This window comes from Podarcis cretensis (assembly GCF_951804945.1).
Source record: "Podarcis cretensis genome assembly, chromosome: 4".
NCBI classification, from domain to species: Eukaryota; Metazoa; Chordata; class Lepidosauria; order Squamata; family Lacertidae; genus Podarcis; species Podarcis cretensis.
Window position 1 is genome coordinate 58,071,228 of NC_137173.1, and position 20,060 is coordinate 58,091,287.

Consider the following 20,060-nt stretch of genomic DNA (forward strand, 5'->3'; position numbering starts at 1 on the left):
GGGAGGTAATTTCTGCTGATTCCCTGCCCTGCGCTCCCCCCCCCCCCGAGCCTTTGAAAATTGGCTCCAGAGAGATGGGGAAACGTTTCAGAACAGGGTGCGAGGTGGTGTGGAAGGCATTAGTGGGTGGAGGGGGAGTGGTCTAGGCAGAAAACATCTCCTCCTTCCCAGGCAGTTGTTGGATCACAAGCCCTTCTGAAAGTGCAAGGGCAGCAATTGGATTCTACCCTCTGAAGAAATCAAGACTTTGGTGATGTGAAGGATATTGGTTTTGCTCTTCATTCAACCTCCTAACAGTGCAATGAGCGCTGGTTGCTGATGCCCATTGAGACAGATAGGGCAAAAGACAGGGAAGGTAGCAGCAGGTGGAGCCAGAACTGTGACAAGCAGAGCCAATTCATTCTCATTTTGTTCCCATCATCCTGATTTCACATTTCATTTCTTCATGAATCTTCCAGAATACAGTATTCACCCAATTACAAGAACCACTGGATAAAGAATGTTGAGACCTCCATGCAGGGGGGAAAAGGTTCCGTTACCGAACAACAGTGAGGCAGGATGGAATATTACAACCAGATCACAAGGTGCAGTGATGCAGGTCAATACCTCTTGCTTTATACTATATATGCAACACTTGAGTGATCCATTGTCCTGCACCAGCCCTGCCAACTCAATTTGATTACATGTCCTTGCCAAGCAGCATAAGAGCTCTTGCAATATCAGCATATTTTGGAGTGGTGTTTTAAGCCCCCCCCCCCCATCGCAAAAAGTCACCATATATTTCTTCCATCCTCTCTCCTACAAGTGTTAAATTGATACTTGAAAACAAACACCCACACCCACCAGCAGACTTATTCATTTGTTTATTTTATTGAGAACGTTTATAACTTACCCTTCATTGTGATGGATTCCCATGGTAGGGTTCAAGCTACAGATTCTATGAAGCTTCGTAAAACAGCCATAAATCATCAGAACAAACCTAGCAATAAGACCAGCTAAATTCACAAAGCAATCTATCTGCCAGAGTTAAAACCCTAAAAACATTAGCCTTAGGTGCTAACTAGTTTATGGAAGCTGCGGAAAGCATGTGTTCTCTGGGGTGGCGGTGGAGAGAGAAATGTTGCAGACTGTGTGGATGTTTAGAAAGAAAGTCAATAACGGTTTGTTTGCGGGGTGGGTCCCAAAGAATCTTTAGTCTTAACTTGAGGTAGCGCTACTGGCTTGTGTCGTTGCCAGGGATACCCTTGTTATGGTTGTCTAGGGCCTGTGATGGGTGTCATTCTTTCCTCTAGTCTTTCACAGAGAAGGTCTGCCAGCTTGCATCAGTACAATACAGCACCTGCTGTGTGCATCCCCATTGCGTTACTTACTTATCTACACCGAGAATGATGATTGTGGAGTTTTTGTCTTTTGTTTACACTTCTTTCCACCAAACATCACAGTCGTTTTCAAATGCAGAATACAATACTGGCCTGCAACTAGGCTTTTTTTTTTTTTTTTGAGAGCCGCTTTCAAGAAGGGAGCAGGGGTGAGTGGGGTGACTGGAGCCCCATTATTTGGAGATAAACACCCTTCTTTCACCTTGAGGTTGGCTGTGTGTGTGAGAGGGAGAGAGCGCACGCACATCATTCTGTTAAGAGGCTTAGTTTGGACCAGGAGTGTGTGTTGACCGATCTGCAATGTTTGACCTAATGCTAACAATCTACGTCTCTGGCTCTTGCTCTGTGCCCTTCGTCTACCTGGAATGTGGTTCCAGGAACAGTAGAATCATAGAGTTAAAGAGTTGGAAGGGATCTTGAGGATCATCTAGTCCAACCCGCTTCAATGCAGGAATATACAGTTGTCCCATACCGGAATTGAACCTACAACCTGTAGTTCTCTTATGGGGCTGCTTGGATAGAAGGAAGGGATATTCACTGTTCAGAAGGGCATTTCTGAGCAGCCTAGGAATTGCCTTCAGTAATTAAAGAAAACTGACTTGGACTATTCCCATGTAAAATAACAGCAAGGTTGACAGGGCTCATTACTGGGGTTAAAGAATTACTTGTTGTGTTTCTTCCCCTCTACTCCAAGAAAAATCCAGTTGTTCTTTAAAAAAAAAAAAACACTTCTGTTGATCCCTTTTATATGCGAGTTGTTCCTTTTTGGCTACGTAAGCAACAGCATTCACACCAGAAAATAAAAGGAATGGTTATGTATTGTGTCATATTGATGATGCTTGATCTGAAAAACAGGTTCTTTCCCCATGATTCCTTATTTGCAGAAAAGCAGTTTAAAAAAAATAAAATATAGTTATATCCTGCTTTTCTACGGTCACAGAACCCAAGGTGGTCTACACGTGGTTCTTAGATGACCACCTATCCAGTCGCTGATCACACCCAGGCTGGCTTAACTTCAACAAGGTGTAGCCTAGGACCTTTAACTTAGTGTGCTTTCTAGGTTGTCATTGAATCATTTCAAAGCAACCTATAAATATAGGTTGGCTTTACATATCTGTATTCCAACTTAATCTTAACCAGGTGATTTTTAAAAAGTTAAATCTGACCCCCCCCCCCTTTTTTAAAGTTTTCCATGATTTTTTTTTGGGGGGGGGAGTTTGGGAATCATTGACTTAAATAGAAATAGTTTGATCAGAATTAGTCACTGAAACTTACTGCTTTTGTCCATCCCCCCCCCCATGTAATCCCTTAGCCAGTAATATATTTCGTGGAAATGGGTATGGCTGCGAGGAACCCTGAATAGGAGCACTCCATTCTGCAACATTTTGCTGCAGTCTCGCTTACAGCATGCATAATCTAACCATATTAATGACAGCAGTTGCTTGTATACATGCTTTTATAAATCTTCCAAGTAGTTTGGGGGTGGTTTCTTCCAATGCTGCAATTAACTCTTATTCTTTATTTTTTTCCATTTCAGAACTTACATTTAGTATATGAGGTGATGAGGGCAACAGCATGATTTCTATATCAATCTTTTAAAATCACTTTCGCCTCTTCTCCAGATTCATAATTTAGTACCTGTCATTAAGTTAGCCAAAGTTCTTCCAAGAGGCTGATCCGATGGTCTTGCTATTCTGGGCGGCTGATCCGCTAGCACTGTGCTAACGCAATGTTGCCGAGAAACGTATACTCTCCCCAAGCAGTGAAGTCAAAAGCACAAGAACAGAATCACAATAATGCTTGCTAATGAAACCTCTACTTTAGCCATGCGTGGAAGGCAGCAAGCATCACATAGCAAGGAGTGGAATGCCAGAATGGTGTTGCAGAACTTTCCCCCACACAATGTACAAGTTAGAAGAGCCCTCAGACTTTTTCTGGCAGAGATGCCTATGAGCCAGTAGTCAGTAGGTCTCGTTCATGCAAGATCGAGGGCAGGGAAGGCAAACAACAAGGGCACCAGAGACACCACTGTGACATGACTGGTAGTTCTAGTGGGTTAAAACAATGCAGTAGTGGATAGGGGGTTCGAATTGCAATGTAAATGTGGCCTTCACAAGGGAAGCATACTATTTAGCAGTGATAATTTTGGGTGGACAAAGGAGAAGCAGTTCATTTATTCATTGGTGACATTTTGATGACCATCCACCAACCAAGTCTTTGGGGTGGTTTAAAAAACTTATGAATCAATGAAATATGTTACCTGAAATGTGTAAATTGACATTTGTGGTTGTGTTTTGCCATGTAGGTTGAGCATGGCCATTTATTTGGCGATGCAAGTGTGTCATTGCTTGACCCCATATCTCCCCAGAACCAGCTGGGGTACCAGCTGGGTATTTTTCTCCCTCAGTACATGTTCACTACTGTAGCCATGACCAAAATTTTGAGGTCTTTCTGCTGGTAAAATGTGGGCACACCCTTTAAGATTAGTCCTTTCATAGGCAGTTAAATGGCTGGTAAGATCAAATATTAGAGTTGGGAGCAAATAATAATAATAATAATAATAATAATAATTTATTATTTATACCCCGCCCATCTGGCTGGGCCTCCCCAGCCACTCTGGGCGGCTTCCAAAAGAATATTAAAATACTATGATACATCAAACATTAAAAGCATCCCTGAACAGGGCTGCCTTCAGATGTCTTCTAAAAGTCTGGTAGTTGTTGTTCTCTTTGACATCTGGTGGGAGGGCATTCCACAAGGAGGGCGCCACTACCGAAAAGGCCCTCTGCCTGGTTCCCTGTAACTTGGCTTCTCGCAGTGAGGGAACCGCCAGAAGGCCCTTGGTGCTGGACCTCAGTGTCCGGGTAGAACGATGGGGGTGGAGACGCTCCTTCAGGTATACTGGACCGAGGCCGTTTAGGGCTTTAAAGGTCAGCACCAACACTTTGAATTGTGCTCGGAAACGTACTGGGAGCCAATGTAGGTCTTTCAAGACCGGTGTTATATGGTCTCGGTGGCCGCTCCCTGTCACCAGTCTGGCTGCTGCGTTCTGGATTAGTTGTAGTTTCCGGGTCACCTTCAAAGGTAGCCCCACGTAGAGTGCATTGCAGTAATCCAAGCGGGAGATAACCAGAGCATGCACCACTCTGGCGAGGCAGTCCACAGGCAGATAGGGTCTCAGCCTGCGTACCAGATGGAGCTGGTACACAGCTGCCCTGGACACGGATTTAACCTGTGCCTCCATGGACAGCTGTGAGTCCAAAATGACTCCCAGGCTGCGCACCTGGTCCTTCAGGGGCACAGTTACCCCATTCAGGACCAGGGAGTCCTCCACACCTGCCCGCCTCCTGTCCCCCAGAAACAGTACTTCTGTCTTGTCAGGATTCAATCTCAATCTGTTAGCCGCCATCCATCCTCCAACCGCCTCCAGACACTCACACAGGACCTTCACCGCCTTCACTGGTTCTGATTTGAAAGAGAGGTAGAGCTGGGTATCATCCGCATACTGATGAACACCCAGCCCAAACCCCCTGATGATCTCTCCCAGCGGCTGCATGTAAATGTTGAAAAGCATGGGGGAGAGGACAGAACCCTGAGGCACCCCACAAGTGAGAGCCCAGGGGTCTGAACACTCATCCCCCACCACCACTTTCTGAACACGGCCCAGGAGGAAGGAGCGGAACCACTGTAGGACAGTGCCCCCAGCTCCCAGCCCCTCAAGACGGTCCAGAAGGATGTTATGGTCGATGGTATCAAACGCCGCTGAGAGATCCAGCAGAACTAGGAAACAGCTCTCACCTTTGTCCCTAGCCCGCCGGAGATCATCAACCAGTGCGACCAAGGCAGTTTCAGTCCCATGATGAGGCCTGAATCCCGATTGGAAGGGATCCAAATGGTCCGCTTCTTCCAGGCGTGCCTGGAGTTGTTCAGCAACCACTCGCTCAATCACCTTGCCCAAGAATGGAAGATTTGAGACTGGGCGATAGCTGGCCATCGTGGCCGCATCTAAAGATGGTTTTTTAAGAAGTGGTTTGATAACCGCCTCTTTCAGCGGGTCTGGGAAGGCTCCCTCACGGAGGGAAGCATTCACCACCCCACGAAGCCCATCGCCCAGTCCTTCCCGGCTAGCTTTTATAAGCCAGGATGGGCAAGGATCAAGGAGACAGGTGGTTGGTTTCACTCGTCCAAGCAGCCTGTCCACATCCTCGGAGGTAACAGATTGGAATTGATCCCATGCAATTTGACTAGACAGGACTCTAGCACTCTCCCGCCCCGGCCCTGCTCCCACGGTGGCGTCTACCTCTTCCCGAATCTGAGCGACTTTATCTGCAAAAAACTTTGCAAAATCATTGCAGGAGATCATGTGGCCCGTACTGGGCCCTGATGTAGCAGGTGGTTCCGCTAAATTGCGGACCACCTGAAAAAGTCTCCTGCTGCTGTTTTCTGCAGATGCAATAGAGGCGGTGAAGAAAGTCTTCTTCGCCGTCGCTACCGCCACTTGGTAGGCTCGACATTGAGCTCTAACCTGTGTCCGGTCAGCTTCAGAATGAGTTATCCGCCACCGGCGCTCTAGCCGTCTCAACGATTGTTTCATTGCCCTCAGATCCGTGGAAAACCACGGGGCTCTCCGGGCTCCATGCAATCGGAGAGGGCGCTTCGGAGCCAAACAGTCAATAGCCCTGGTTAACTCCACATTCCAGCGGGCCACCAGGGAATCAGCTGAAAGGCCATCAACATTCTACTTCCTCAAATGTACATATTTAGAAGATGAATACTGAACAATCGCTTGCCAAATTCACAGGCATATTTATAACAACCTCTTTAAGAAAAATATTGCTGGGAAGGAAAAGAAAAAGTCTCATCTCAGATGTTTTTGTGCCAAAATATGCTGGGGAAAAGCTGGAAGAGTCTCCTCTGATTGGCCATTGCCTTTGTATGCTTAAAGCTGAGTTTCATAGAGCACAAAGTGGCTTTTCAAATAAAAATGTAAACCTTTTGTTTGAGGAGTAATCTGAAAAGAGCAATGTAAAATGTATATATTAAGATGCTCAGAAGCTCAGGGGATAGCCGTAATCCAGTGCATATTCTTTATTTACTTATGGAAGTACTAAGAGTGTTAAGTGTGACACATTTGCTGGGGATTTGTTACTTTTCATAAAATTTAACTACATCTCTATATGAGATTAGGGTCACTCCCCCCCCCCCCGACAGTGTTTCCTAGTTATGGTATGCCTGTGTGGTAAAAGCAGGAATGTGAATGAGATGAATTCTGCAGTGGCCATGTTTACACACTGTGCTAAAATATGGTTTAGTACTTTGTGCATGAGCAGGAAGAAGCTGATGCAAACCTTGGGATCTGGAGCTCTACCCTCTCCTTTCCTGTTTGGCTGGGAGGAAGGCTTCACCAGAGTTTCCTTTCACTTTTCACCAAACTTTGATTGTCCTTATGTATGCACTAGAGATTGTGGTTTAGAACAACCCGCTTCATACATTGGGTTATATAGTTAGCCTTTTCAACTAACCAGGGTTTGTCTTAAACTGTTATCTCTGGTTCATATAACATGATAAACCAAGATGAGTGGAAAGTAAAAACAAAACCTAGGAAAGTCCTTCTCCCGGCCACATGGGAGCAGGGAGTGCACGATCCCAAGGCTTCGCTTCGGCTCATTACAGCTTGTGCACATAGGGCAAACCATGGTTTAGCATTACATGTGAACTGGGCCAGTGACTGGAGGTGAAAGAGTTCCACTTCAGCAGTGCATAAAATGAGGTTCTGCAGAATATTATGGGAGGAGGAATAAATGGATTTCTTTACTCCGAATTTTCTGGCTGCTGTTGCTCTTGTTCTAATTGTCCTTTGCAGAGGTGTCAGGGTTCCTTTTTCTTTTCAGTTTAATTACAGAGAAAATAATTAACTTGAGCACTAAGTGGAGGATTTGGGACTCGTGAAAAAAACATTCCAAAGAAAATCCTACTCTGTTCTGTTCCAAGAATATACTAGCCTTGGTTGAGAGACAACAAACCCAGAAAGCATCTGTACCAAGGAGGCACAAAATTTCATTTTAAATGCAATTGTATATTTCTTTTAGAATATTTGCACCCTTTAAAAAACCATTGAAAGTGAAAGACATGTGTAAAATGAGGGGAGAGGGGAGAGTTGAGGAGGGAAATGAATCTTGCTTGAGGAAAAGGTCTGTGGGTTGAGCAGTTCTGAATAAGTGAGGGAAAAGCCGGCATGGCTTGTACATACTTGCATACATACTTTCCCTTGTCTGAAGCCTCTTTGCATAATACTTTTATTGCCAGTGTTACAACAGTCAAACTTTGGAGTTTCAGGGAAACGTAGAATCAAGCAGGTGCTTGCCTGGGAAATTTTTTATCTATATTTACGAAAAGCCAAATTCTGATTTCACAAGAGAGGCATGCCTGTGGTGAGCAGTTACGTGTGTGTATGGCAAAAGACTAGTTTCTTCATCTGCAAAGCAGCATAGTTGCTATGAGAGCAGGTTGATGGGCCCTCTATTCAATTGTGATTTCAGCTTCCAGGTGGCTTTAGGCAAGCCACTGTCTCTCTGCCTCAGCCTTCCCTTCTTTTACAGGGTTGTTGTAAAGATAACAAAAATGATATCTCTGAAGCATTGTGGCAAGTTTAGGCACTATATTCATACCTCCCACAATATATTTTCTTATTTGGCAACAGGCAAAGTCGCATTTATTTTCACAGACCTTTTAAATCGTGTTTTTACTCTCTAGTATTATGCTGTGTTTCAATGTGGCTGATTTACTCTGTGAAACTTGTTAGGCCTTGTATGGTGGCTTCTGATATTTAAGGTTTATGCACCTTTTTGCTTGACCCATATTTTGATTGTATTTCATACCAGTTAATTCCCCTAGGTCAGAGAGTTTTTCTCCTTGTTCTGTGGCTGTGCCTTGCGAAAATTCAATCCTGCCCACCAAATCAAATTCTATCAGATGTGTGAAAAATCCGAAGGGACACTTTGCTTAGCTGAACTTTGATTCAGCGGGCAAGATCAAATTTTCCCAAGGCACCAGCCATGGAACAACAAGAAAAGCTGTCAGACTCAGGGGAATTAATCAGTACACAATACAACAACAACAACAACAACAACAACAACAACAATAATAATAAATTTTATTTATATCCCGCCCTCCCCAGCCGAAGCCGGGCTCAGGGCGGCTAACAACACTAAAACAGTACAACATTATAAAACATTATAAAAATTAATTAAAATCAAAATTGATGGCAACCATAAACTAAAGTTTTGTAAAGATTGCCAAAGGAGGGAGTCAGGCTGCGCCCTGACCAAAGGCCAGGTGGAACAGCTCTGTCTTGCAGGCCCTGCGGAAAGATGTCAAGTCCTGCAGGGCCCTTGTTTCTTGTGACAGAGTGTTCCACCAGGTTGGAGCCGCAGCCGAAAAAGCCCTGGCTCTAGTTGAGGCCAGCCTAACCTCTCTGTGGCCTGGGACCTTCAAGGTGTCTTTATTTGAAGACCGTAAGTTCCTCTGTGGGGCATACCAGGAGAGGCGGTCCCGTAGGTACGAGGGCCCTAGGCCGTATAGGGCTTTGAAGGTTAAAACCAGCACCTTAAACCTGATCCTGTACTCCACCGGGAGCCAGTGCAGCTGGTATAGCACCGGATGAATGTGATCTCTAAGCGAAGACCCCGTAAGGAGTCTCGCTGCGGCATTCTGCACCCGCTGGAGTTTCTGGGTCAGTCTCAAGGGCAGCCCCACGTAGAGCGAGTTACAATAGTCCAGTCTGGAGGTGACCGTCGCGTGGATCACAGTGGCTAGGTCAGGGCGAGAGAGATAAGGAGCCAACTGCTTAGCTTGGCGGAGATGAAAAAATGCCGCCTTTGTTATAGCTGCAATCTGCGCCTCCATGGAGAGGGAGGTATCGAAGATTACACCCAAACTCTTAACGAACGGTGCTGGCACTAATTGCACCCCCGCAAGAGATGGGAGTTGCCCCCTCAGTCCCATGTCGTCCCGTCCCCAGCCAGAGGACCTCTGTCTTCGAAGGATTTAACTTCAACCGGCTCCCACGTAACCAACCAGCCACAGCCTCCAAGCATCTGATCAGTGTGTCTGGGGCCGAGTCCGGGTGGCCGTCCATCAACAGATAGAGTTGGGTGTCATCAGCATACTGATGGCAGCCCAGCCCAAAACTCCGGACAAGCTGGGCGAGGGGGCCATAAAGATGTTAAAAAGCATCGGGGAGAGTATTGCACCCTGGGGCACACCACACACCAAGGAGTGGCGGGATGACAATTCCCCCCCAAGCGCCACCCTCTGTCCCCATTGAAGGACTGTGCCCTGGATCCCCACGTCGGCAAGGCGGTGGTCCAGGAGTTCGTGATCGACCATGTCGAAGGCTGCTGACAGGTCTAGAAGAATCAGCAGCCCCGACCCGCCTCGATCCAGCTGCCTGCGGAGATCATCTGTTAGGGCGACCAGAGCCATCTCGGTCCCATGACCAGCGCGGAAGCCGGACTGGAATGGATCCAGAGCCGATGTTTCATCCAGAAACCTACCAAGCTGTTCAGCAACCGCTCTCTCAATCACCTTACCCAGGAATGGAAGATTTGAAACCGGGCGGTAATTGGATAGATCTAAAGGATCTAATGATGTTTTCTTTAAGAGCGGGCGCACCACTGCCTCCTTCAGTTCCCCTGGGAATATCCCGGTGCCATGGGACAAATTGATGATATCACCCAGGGGGGCCCGCACCTCGTCTGGACACGCTCTAATCAGCCAGGACGGGCACGGGTCGAGAGGACAGGTGGTGGGCTTTCCAGCTCAGAGGAGTCTGTCCACATCGGCTGGGGATATCCAGTCAAAGTGGTCCAATACTGAACCCAAGGACAGTCGAGGGGCCTCCAGTTCCTTTATTGTATCCAAATTGGCAGGGAGGTCATGGAGGAGCAACAAGACCTTCTCCGCAAAAAAGCTCGCAAATGCCTCACAGCTGTGTGTCAAATTGTTATTTAAATTTGGCTGTCCTTCGAGGGACGTTAAAGACCGAATTATACTAAATAATTGCGCCGGGCGAGAGCTAGCGGATGCAATGGAGGCCGAGAAGTAGGATTTCTTAGCGGCCTTCACTGCCATCTCGTAGGTTTTCATAAAAACCCTATAAGATGTTCTTGAAGCTCCGTCACGGGCACCCCGCCATACTCGCTCTAGCCGTCTGAGGTCCCGCTTCATTTTCCGGAGCTCCTTGGTAAACCAGGGAGCCCGGTTTCTGCGGGGTCGCAGAGGGCGCTTAGGTGCGATCTCATTGATGGCTGCCAGGAGCTGGGTATTCCAGGCCTCAACAAGCTCAGTCAATGAGTCGCCAGGGGGAGAAAGGTCCCGCAAGGCTTGACGGAATCTATCAGGGTCCATCAGCCTCTGCGGGCGAGCCCAAATTGGCTCGCCACCCAAGCAGGGTGGGGGTGGAACGTCAATCCTGGCTTTCAGAGCATAGTGATCAGACCATGGCACCTTCATCGAAGGAAACATGATCACATCTATACCGACGCCAAAGATCAAATCCAGCGTGTGGCCTGCTTGATGTGTGGGGCCCGAAACAAACTGGGAGAGCCCTAGTGTCGCCATGGAAGACACCAGGTCCAGAGCCTGTGAGGAGGGAGTGGCATCAGCATGGATGTTGAAGTCCCCCAATACCAATAGGTTAGGGAACTCCAAGGCCCAGCCGGCCACCGCCTCCAGCAGGCCTGACAGGGTGGCTGCTGGTGCGCTAGGTGGCCGGTACACCAGCCAGACAGCCAAGCTCACCTCGGAGCCCCACACTATGCCAACACATTCAATGCCGGGGATCGATGGCGATGGTAGAGCCCTGAAAGAACAATCTTCCCGGATTAATAACGCCACCCCTCCCCCCCGGCCCACAGTCCGCGACTGGTGGAGGACGGAGAAACCTGGGGGCGCCATCTCTCGTAAGGTAACAGTATCCCCTTCGCGCACCCAGGTCTCAGTCACACATGCCAGGTCAACCCCCTGCGAGGTGAAGAAATCTCGCAGGGTGGCGGTTTTGTTGCCTATAGACCTGGCATTGCACAACACCAGTGACGGAGGTGAGTAATCCTTGCTCACCCTACCCTTGTCTCTCGGGATGGGGCGCAGATTGGAAGGGGTACGAGCATATCCGTATCTCAATCCCCTTCGCCTATGACATCTGCCCCCACCGCCATACCTCCCTCGCCCCTCCACAGTAGGAATCCCAAGCCTCATACTCGCCTCCATTTACAGAATATAAAAGCAAACAAACAAAAAACAATTACACCAAAACAAACCAATCCCCACCCCACTCAACAACCACCCCACCCCAACCCAAAATAAACCAAAACAAAATAAAAATACATGGATAAAAACCACCGCTTATGGTGGTACAACAAAGCAAAAAATAAAAACAGTTTAAAACATATAAAAACACTTCAAACAACCGCTGCAGCAGCACTAGTGTCCCCAAAGCTGCGGCAGTGGTGAGTGTGGGCCCCGCCCCCTGGCCTGGTGGAGAATGGGCTTGCAGGGGGAAACGCACGGCAAAGCAGCAGCAGCAATGTTCCGAAGCCTCCTTGGAGCCTTATATGCTGAGGTGGAGTCTGGGGCCCGCCCCCAGGCCCAAGGTGGAGAATGGGCTTGCAGGGGGAGCGGTCCTCCCCAAGACTCACCGGCAAAGTGGCAGCAGCAGTGTCCCGGGCCTCCTTGGAGTCTTTTATGCTGAGGTGGAGTCTGGGGCCCGTCCCCAAGCCCAAGATGGAGAATGGGCTAGCAGGGGGAAGAGCCCTCCCCACAAACACACGGCAAAGCGGCAGCAGCAATGTTCCGAGGCCTCCTTGGAGCCTTATATACGAAAGTGTTGATGAAACCTTTTAGACTTCTCTGATTTAATAAATAAATAGTGCTGCTGCTGCTGTATAGAACTTTATTTATATGTTTTTAATGAGCTTTAAACATTTTAAAATTATTCTGAAGCATCACCCAAAGGTGCCTTCCCCATTGTGATACCCTCCAGATGTTCAACATCAGCTCCCATCAGTTGCAGCCACCATGGGATGATGGGAGTTTAATACATCTTACAGTCTTGTACTGCAACACCCACAGTAACTCAGTATCTCATTTCAGTTGCATAGACCTCAGCACCTGCCTTCACCTGATCCCTGTATAATAGCAGTGGCAAGGTAGAGTTTCTCACACATTATTATATTGCTCAGCATAGCAATATGTCAGTTTTTAATGTCCAGAATTATATAGGATAAGGTGTGACATTTGAAAGTTGCTTCACTGTTGGCATAATGTAAATTATGAATGCTTATTGCCTGAGAAACGTTATTTGCATCACTCAGCTGTCCTCTGCAAGTCTGGATTCTATTTTCACACTGAAAAATAAGCTCTTTATGTGCACATCTTACATAAGGTTGTGATATAGAAATTAATGAAAACACTTGTGTGCCTTTAAGGGGAGTGCCTGATGTAGAGAGTTTTGGGCTCCATTCGGTAGGAGTACAGAAAACAGAGACTGGCTAGAGACGAAGTTGAAGAAAAGGTGATTATTTCAAGTTTCATAAAACAGCTGTATCCAACTAAGTTATATTTGGAGTTCTGACTAAGTTATATTTGGAGCTCTGACTTGCCCAGAACCTCACCGTGCATCCCTAGCAAAGGTAGGAATCTATTTCCCAAAAGCTTCTTTCTTCCCAGCTCTTTCCTCTCTTCTCTCCCCACCTTTCAGCTTAATGTTTTTTGTCCTTCTGCTGCTGCTTAAGCAGTCCCCATTTTCTGCCTCTAATCCCACTTAATCCCCCCTCCTTTTACTTCAGTTCTTCCTCTTTCTTGCTTTACAGTAGTACCTCAGGTTACGAACAGTCCTGCTTACGAAGGCTTCAGGTTACGAACTCCACAAACCCGGAAGTAGGTGTTCTGGGTTGCGAACTTTGCCCCGGTATATGAACGCAATCTGCTTCAGGGGCCGCGGGAGCCTATGTAGGGAATGCGCGCCTCGGGTTAAGAATGCTTCGGGTTAAGAACGGACTTAAATTCATAATCTGAGGTACCACTGTACTGCACTGAGGTTGGGAGCAACGGCAACAGATTAACACAGACCAGGGTCCTGTTTCTTTACCAAAGCACTGCTGTGTCAGTCATAATGTTAGCAGTGTAGTCTGGCAGCAGTGTCAGAGTTCCCCTCCTACCGGTGGACATTGTCGTTCCAGGGCATCTATTCTAACAGTCAAAAAAGGGGGGAAGTTTAAACATGATTCTGAAATGCGGTAACACCTCACAAGGCAGTTGCAGGCAACATTTCCGTCTCTTGAGCTTGTTGAGGCTACAGAGTGGATGGAGCAAAGTTGATGAAATTTGCTAGCTGCAGAATTGTGCTCCAGCTGCTAGAGTCCTTGAACATATTAAGAAGAAAACTGTCCACAGGGTGGAGATGCGGGTGGAAGTCTGGTTGCAAGAAGTCTAGCACAATTGAAGAAAGATAACTTGACAAAAATAGAAATGCTGACCCACACAGGCATAAAATTGTCACTGAGCACCCCATAGTTTATATTTTTCTGGTTTTAAGTTGAGCAGCAACATGCAATGCTGTATTTTCAGCAGCAACTACTTCTGTTCACGATTCTTTTGAGAGTCTATATCTGTAAGTTTTAAACTGTTTTTAATATTGTCTGCCCTGAGACCTTAGGGTGAAGAGCAGGCAATAAATAAATAAATAGCTTTCTGTTGAGTACAGTTTGGATGGTCCACCTCCAGAGGCTAGTAGAATCCAATGAATTTGTGAATGCCTTGGGTTTCTTCCCCAAGGGATAGAGCAAGTGACCATGTGGAAGGGCTTTTTTGTGCTATTGAATAGTAAGATGTGTAAGGATATTGATACAGCTGCCCCCAGTAACTTCCAGATTGGATTACTTTAACATGCTCTATGTGGGACTGCCCTTGAGGCTGATGCAGAAACTGCAGCTAGTGGAAATGTGGTGGTTCAACAGCTCACTGGGGTGAAATATTGCAATCAGATTACAGTATGCCGTTACTGAAGGAGTTCCAGTCGCTGTCAAATAGCTGTTTGCGTCGCTTCAAGGTGCTGGTATTTATGTCGGATATAAAAGATTGCCACATCCGTTACATATCCAACTCATCACTGTGTTAAGCCTGACTTAATTGCTTGTGGTGCAGTGGAACACCGTGACAGAAACCAGAGCGCATGGAAACACTGTGTACCTTCTCACCACAGCAGTACCTTTTTATCTACTTTCACTGGCGTGCTTTCAAACTGCTAGGTTGGCAGTTCATGTGCAACATGAAGCCACTTGACAAGACTGCTTTCGCTTCAGCATGATGAAGTTCTGCAGTTGCTGTTTCATATGATGGAATTTATGTAAAAGTTGGCTCTTTCATCACCACATGCTGGGCTAACATCTTATCATGAGGGTGTTTATAACGCTTCTTTGATGCCCACACCATACTGCAAACTGCTCACGGAAACACTCAGTTACAAAAGAAGCTTTTCGTGTGTGCCAAGGAAGAGCTTTTCTCATGGGAATATGGATCTAGGCTTTTTGGTGTAGGTTGACTGAAATTAGTGATAAAAATTGCAAAAGAGCCAACAGTCATGTCGCCACCCAAAACTTTTTTAAAAAAGAGGGAGCTTCTGGGTGTGGATTGATTGAAATTAGTGATGAACCTTACAAAAGAGTCAACAGTCATGTCACCACCCAAAATAAGTTTAAATAAAAAATGGGAGAGGGGGAGAAAAGATTTCTGGGAATAAAATGAATATAGTTGGGATTCACCCAACTTTTCTTTATTAATCATTACTTATTGGATTTGTTTGTTGCTTTATTTAACTACATTAAAAGCCTCTTCTAAAAGGCCACAGATAGTATAGGGCCATAGACCTGTTTATAGAAGAAATATTTTGCCTGATGCCTATAGATGGTGCCAGGCAAGTATCCCTGGGGAGAAGGTGCCACAAACGGGGAGCCACTGCAGAAAAGGTCCATTCCTGTGTTACCACATACAAATGTGGACATTTGTATGTGAACAGAGCTTCCCTCGCTCTCCTCCCACATCTGGGACATTCAGGAGAACCCTCACAACAAAGAGTGGCAATTGTTGCATCTGATAAACTTGCACAAACTGATTTTTTTTTTTTTTTATGGCTCAGAGTTGGAATTCCACCCCATGTTATTCTCTAATATGCACAACAGTGTAATATTGTTCCCAACACTGAAGCGAATAGAGTTCTAGAACTGATGTACTCTTTTTGTTTTGATTTCCAGAGTTAACACCATTTTGCTGTGTGCTAGTCTCAAGAATGCAGTAGCTTCAGTTTGATTAAACATGTACTTTGGGAATATAGTCGTGATGCATAAGTAGGATAAAAAGCTGTGCTTTTCCTAGTCTCTTGAAACTTAACTGTTTGCTTTGTAGTGAAATTAAAATTCCCATTAAGTATTGCTGCTGCGTATTCATGAATCTTGTTCCAGTAATTATTTCAGATGTATTTGTTTATTGTTCCAAGAGGTATCTGCAGGTCTCCTCCTATATAATCACAGTTCCCTGAAGATGTACATGGAGATGCTGGTTTTGATCCCTAAAGCTCTAAATAGCTTCGATTATCTTTAGGAATATTTTTTCTGATACGAACGCTGCAGGCATGCCCATTGACATTGCTAAACAATAACCTGCTCCACTTAGTTTGGGCTCTAGAAGTTCTGCTAGGCCTACTGTATGCCTTTGTTTTCTGAAAAGTTTTTAGTTACCTCTTACGCACTATCAACTTTTTTTTATTTGCTGTTTGTTATTTAGTCATTGGCTTGATTTCTAAGTAGGCTTCTGCAAGGGGCTAAAAGGGGAAGGGAAATCATCAAAAATATTGCTTCACCCACTGGTGGGATTGTCTGCAGGATCTCAGTCCCATCCATCTGCAGATGCAATAAGAAAATAGAAGAAATTAATAGTTACTTGATGCAAAATATATTAATACTTTCATATAATCAGTGAAGTTACTTGATATAATTATACTTTGATATTGCACTGTGTGAAGAATAACATTCTTTTGTCTGTCCTGAATATTACAGCATTTAGCTTCATTGACGGTCCCTGAGTTTGAGTGTTATATGTATTCCTACAACCATAAGATTGTGTACAGTTTGATACAAATTAAAATAATGAAAGGAAATTGAAATTTTCCCTACTTCTCTACTCATAACATTACACTTTCTCTTCCTAGAATATTTTTTTGGCCAATTTGTGGTCCTTTAGCAGCAGGTGTCCCTGTTGAGTGCATTACAGATAGTGAGCCATTCATCTGCAAATGCATACTCTTTTGAGCTGTAGATATTATAGATATGTTATATCCAACACTTTGCTTCAGTTTCCTTGCGATACCTGTGCCATTTGAGTAAATAACATTAAATACGTTGGAGTTCTTGTTATTAAATATACCAAGAAAAAAGCACACCAAGAACTCAGGACAAAAGTAAATGAGTAAATGAGGCACGTGCTGTGCAAAGTTCAATGTGATGAAGCTCACAAGGATAATTTTCCATATGATTTTGAGCCCCCTATCATTCAAAACATCTCTCTCCATTTCTTTAAATTCCAATTTATTATTAGCCTTTCTCTGCTTGTAATTACATATTTTATTCAGATACAAGACAATTATTTATTGCAGATCATGGAAAAAGTGACTTATGGGAAGATCAGGCAGTTTTTAAAAGGTTACTTGAGTAAAACATATTTTGTTGTTGAAGAAACATCAAGAAATAAACAAACAACCTGATTTAACTGCAGACTGCATTGGGAACCAAGAGGCTTGAAAGCAGAATACTAGGCCATTGATACGGATGATTCCATGTAACTGGTGATGATGGGAACGATGATGGGTCATTTATGCTTTACACAAGTAATATTTTAGATAAAATTGGTTTAAGCAGAAGAGGGTATACCCTGTGTCTCTGCTGAGTTTGTTTTTTTTAAATACAGTAAAGCTGTTCTGTAACCTCAGAGGTATTATTTGCTTCCCATGTGGGCTTTCAACTAATTAACACAGGGAAAACACAACCTCAAGTGGGTCTCAAGAGGACTATTATAAAAATAAATATTGTGGTAAGAAACTGTTGATGCATCTTGATCTGCGGCCACACAACCCTGGAGTAATTCACTCAGAATATCCTCTTCCACCTGGTCCTGTGCTTACAATTATTAATTCTGAATAGAACACTCTCTGCACATATACTTTCACCGAGAGACTGGGAAATGTCTCTCTTGCTTGTCCTGGTTATGAAGTTATGGAAGTGTGGCTAATGGTAAACAAAGGTCACTTAGGTAAATGTGGGTGGCGCTGTGGTCTAAACCACTGAGCCTAGGGCTTGCCGATCGGAAGGTTGGTGGTTCGAATCCCCGCAACGGGGTGAGATCCCATTGCTCGGTCCCAGCTCCTGCCAACCTAGCAGTTTGAAAGCACGTCAAAGTGCAAGTAGATAAATAGGTACTGCTCCGGCGGGAAGGTAAACCGTGCACTGCTCTGGTTTTGCCAGAAGCAGCTTAGTCATGCTGGCCACATGACCCGGAAGCTGTCTGCAGACAAACGGCAGCTCCCTCGGCCAGTAAAGCGAGATGAGCGCCGCAACCCCAGAGTCGTCCGCAACTGGACTTAACGGTCAGCGGTCCCTTTACCTTTACCTTAGGTAAATAAGATCACAGTGCGAATGAGAAAGACAGAAGGAGGAGAATGCTTTTGTAAACAGTTAATTTTCTTCACCTCCAAGTTGCCTCCTTTTCCTTTAAGTCTACTGCATAGGCAAAATACTGGATCCTTTGGGCCATTTGGGTGGTCTTTGTGCATTTAAGTTGTCTGCTTTTTTCTTACGCTGGACTTTGTTTCTCCCATCAGGCATTTAGACATTAATGCTGTACTCATCAGATTTGTTCTTTGTCATTTTTGTTAAAATCCTGTTTTTCTTGCAAAACGGTTGTATTTTGAAACTTCTTATGCTATCTGATTTGGCATATAAATGGATGTGATTGAAGCATGTCAGGTAAAAGCTGATGTTCCATTCGGGGAAGGATGGAACCACATGCAGTTGTTGGTGGGATATATTTTTGGGGGTGGGGGGTTGCTTAAACCTTTCTCCCCAAACTGATTCTCTCTGCACTGGCTCCACAGGCCACATATGCACCACCAATTTCATTTTCATAGCCCAGTTTGAGGGGGGAGCAGTTCAAAAATAGCTTGAGGGGGAAATGTGCAGGAAACTAGTTACTCATCATATTTTAGAAATTGTATAACATACAATTTATGAATAATAAGTGAATGTTTTCTTAACAAGTTGTGGCAATTTCAGTTTACTAGGTATTTCCTCCAAAGCATCCATGGTGTGTCTTGTTGTAAACCCCAATGCTTACTTCCACTTCTCTATTACAAAGCACTATACAGTCATACCTCGGGTTACAGACACTTCAGGTTGTGCGATTTCAGATTGCGCACCGCACCGAACCCGGAAGTACCAGAATGGGTTACTTCCAGGTTTCGACGCATGTGCAGAAGCACTGAATCGCGACCCGTGCTCGCGCAGATGCGGCGCTGCGGGTTGTGAACGCTGCGGGTTGCAAATGTTCCTCCCGCACGGATCACATTCGCAACCTGAGCATCCACTGTATAGGATTCTTGCAGCAAGATTTGTCAATATGTAACCTCCAAATATTCTCTCTGCATCTTCCATGAATCACAGTTGCTGTTGTTTTATAACAGTGGTTTTAAGCTGTTAGCACTTGTTATTTCATGAAAATGTCTTGGCAAGACATTCAAGGATCAGAAACCAGAAAGCAAGATAAATAGAAGTTCAAATTATCTCGCCTGCCTCCTTAATTTGCAAATAATGGTGAGTGAGCCAGGACTGATAAAGGATGAAAACACTGGAGAGTAGAGGCCTGTGGTAGTCATCTACAATTTGTCATTTGCTGTGTTTATTTCTTATATTTCTTACCTGTGCTTCACTGTAAGGTCCCAGGTGGGTTACAACAATTTTAAAATACGGTATTAATGAAAATGGCCTGCAAGTTGTCATAATTGCAGCACTGTGGTTCATATTTCTGATTTTATTCTAATAATAATTCTAATAAAACCTGCATTAAAGTATTGTGGTAAAGGAGGTCATAATGTTAAAAATGCAAGAGTGGTAGTACTTCTCTATTGTTGTTACTGCTTGAAGTTTACAACTGGAGACAAAAAGTCTGTTTTTTCTGGTAGAAGATAAATGGTTTCATCTCTGTTCTTAGAATTTTTTTTTTCTTGGCTTGCCCAAACTTAGTGTTTATAAAGTTATTTCCCTAAGTAATATGTAGAAAAGGCACATGGTTCAGGAGAATTCAAAGCAGTCAGTGCTTTTGAATTAAAATTGCATTTCTGATCACTGCTGCAGTTGCTTTTAGAGAACCAGGACTGTAACTGGAAAACACACACACACAAAAATCCACCATTGAAATCTTTTACAACATTTAATGAAATCAAAAGGCTGGCTAAATGGAAGTCCAGTGCACTGAGAGAAAACACTGAGATGGTTTGTTCTTTCAGTTTACACCAAAGCTAGTACCTAGATTTTCCTATAGATTGTAGAATTAAACTATGAAACAGTTAAATCCTGGACT

At 44.8% G+C, this 20,060-nt stretch overlaps 1 protein-coding gene across 5 annotated transcripts in view; it reads left to right on the forward strand.

Annotated features, from left to right (window-relative positions):
• AGPAT3 (1-acylglycerol-3-phosphate O-acyltransferase 3) overlaps window positions 1–20,060 on the forward strand; it is a 69,207-nt gene that overhangs the window by 8,091 nt on the left and 41,056 nt on the right. Inside the window, exon 1 of one of the 5 annotated variants that reach the window (XM_079974670.1) lies at window positions 462–584. The exons of 3 other annotated variants lie outside the window; for them this stretch is intronic. The gene's annotated coding sequence lies outside the window, so the exon portion shown is untranslated. Of the gene's footprint in view, window positions 1–461; window positions 599–20,060 lie in introns of those variants that run through there. One more of the 5 variants, XM_079974669.1, reaches the window with a different exon arrangement.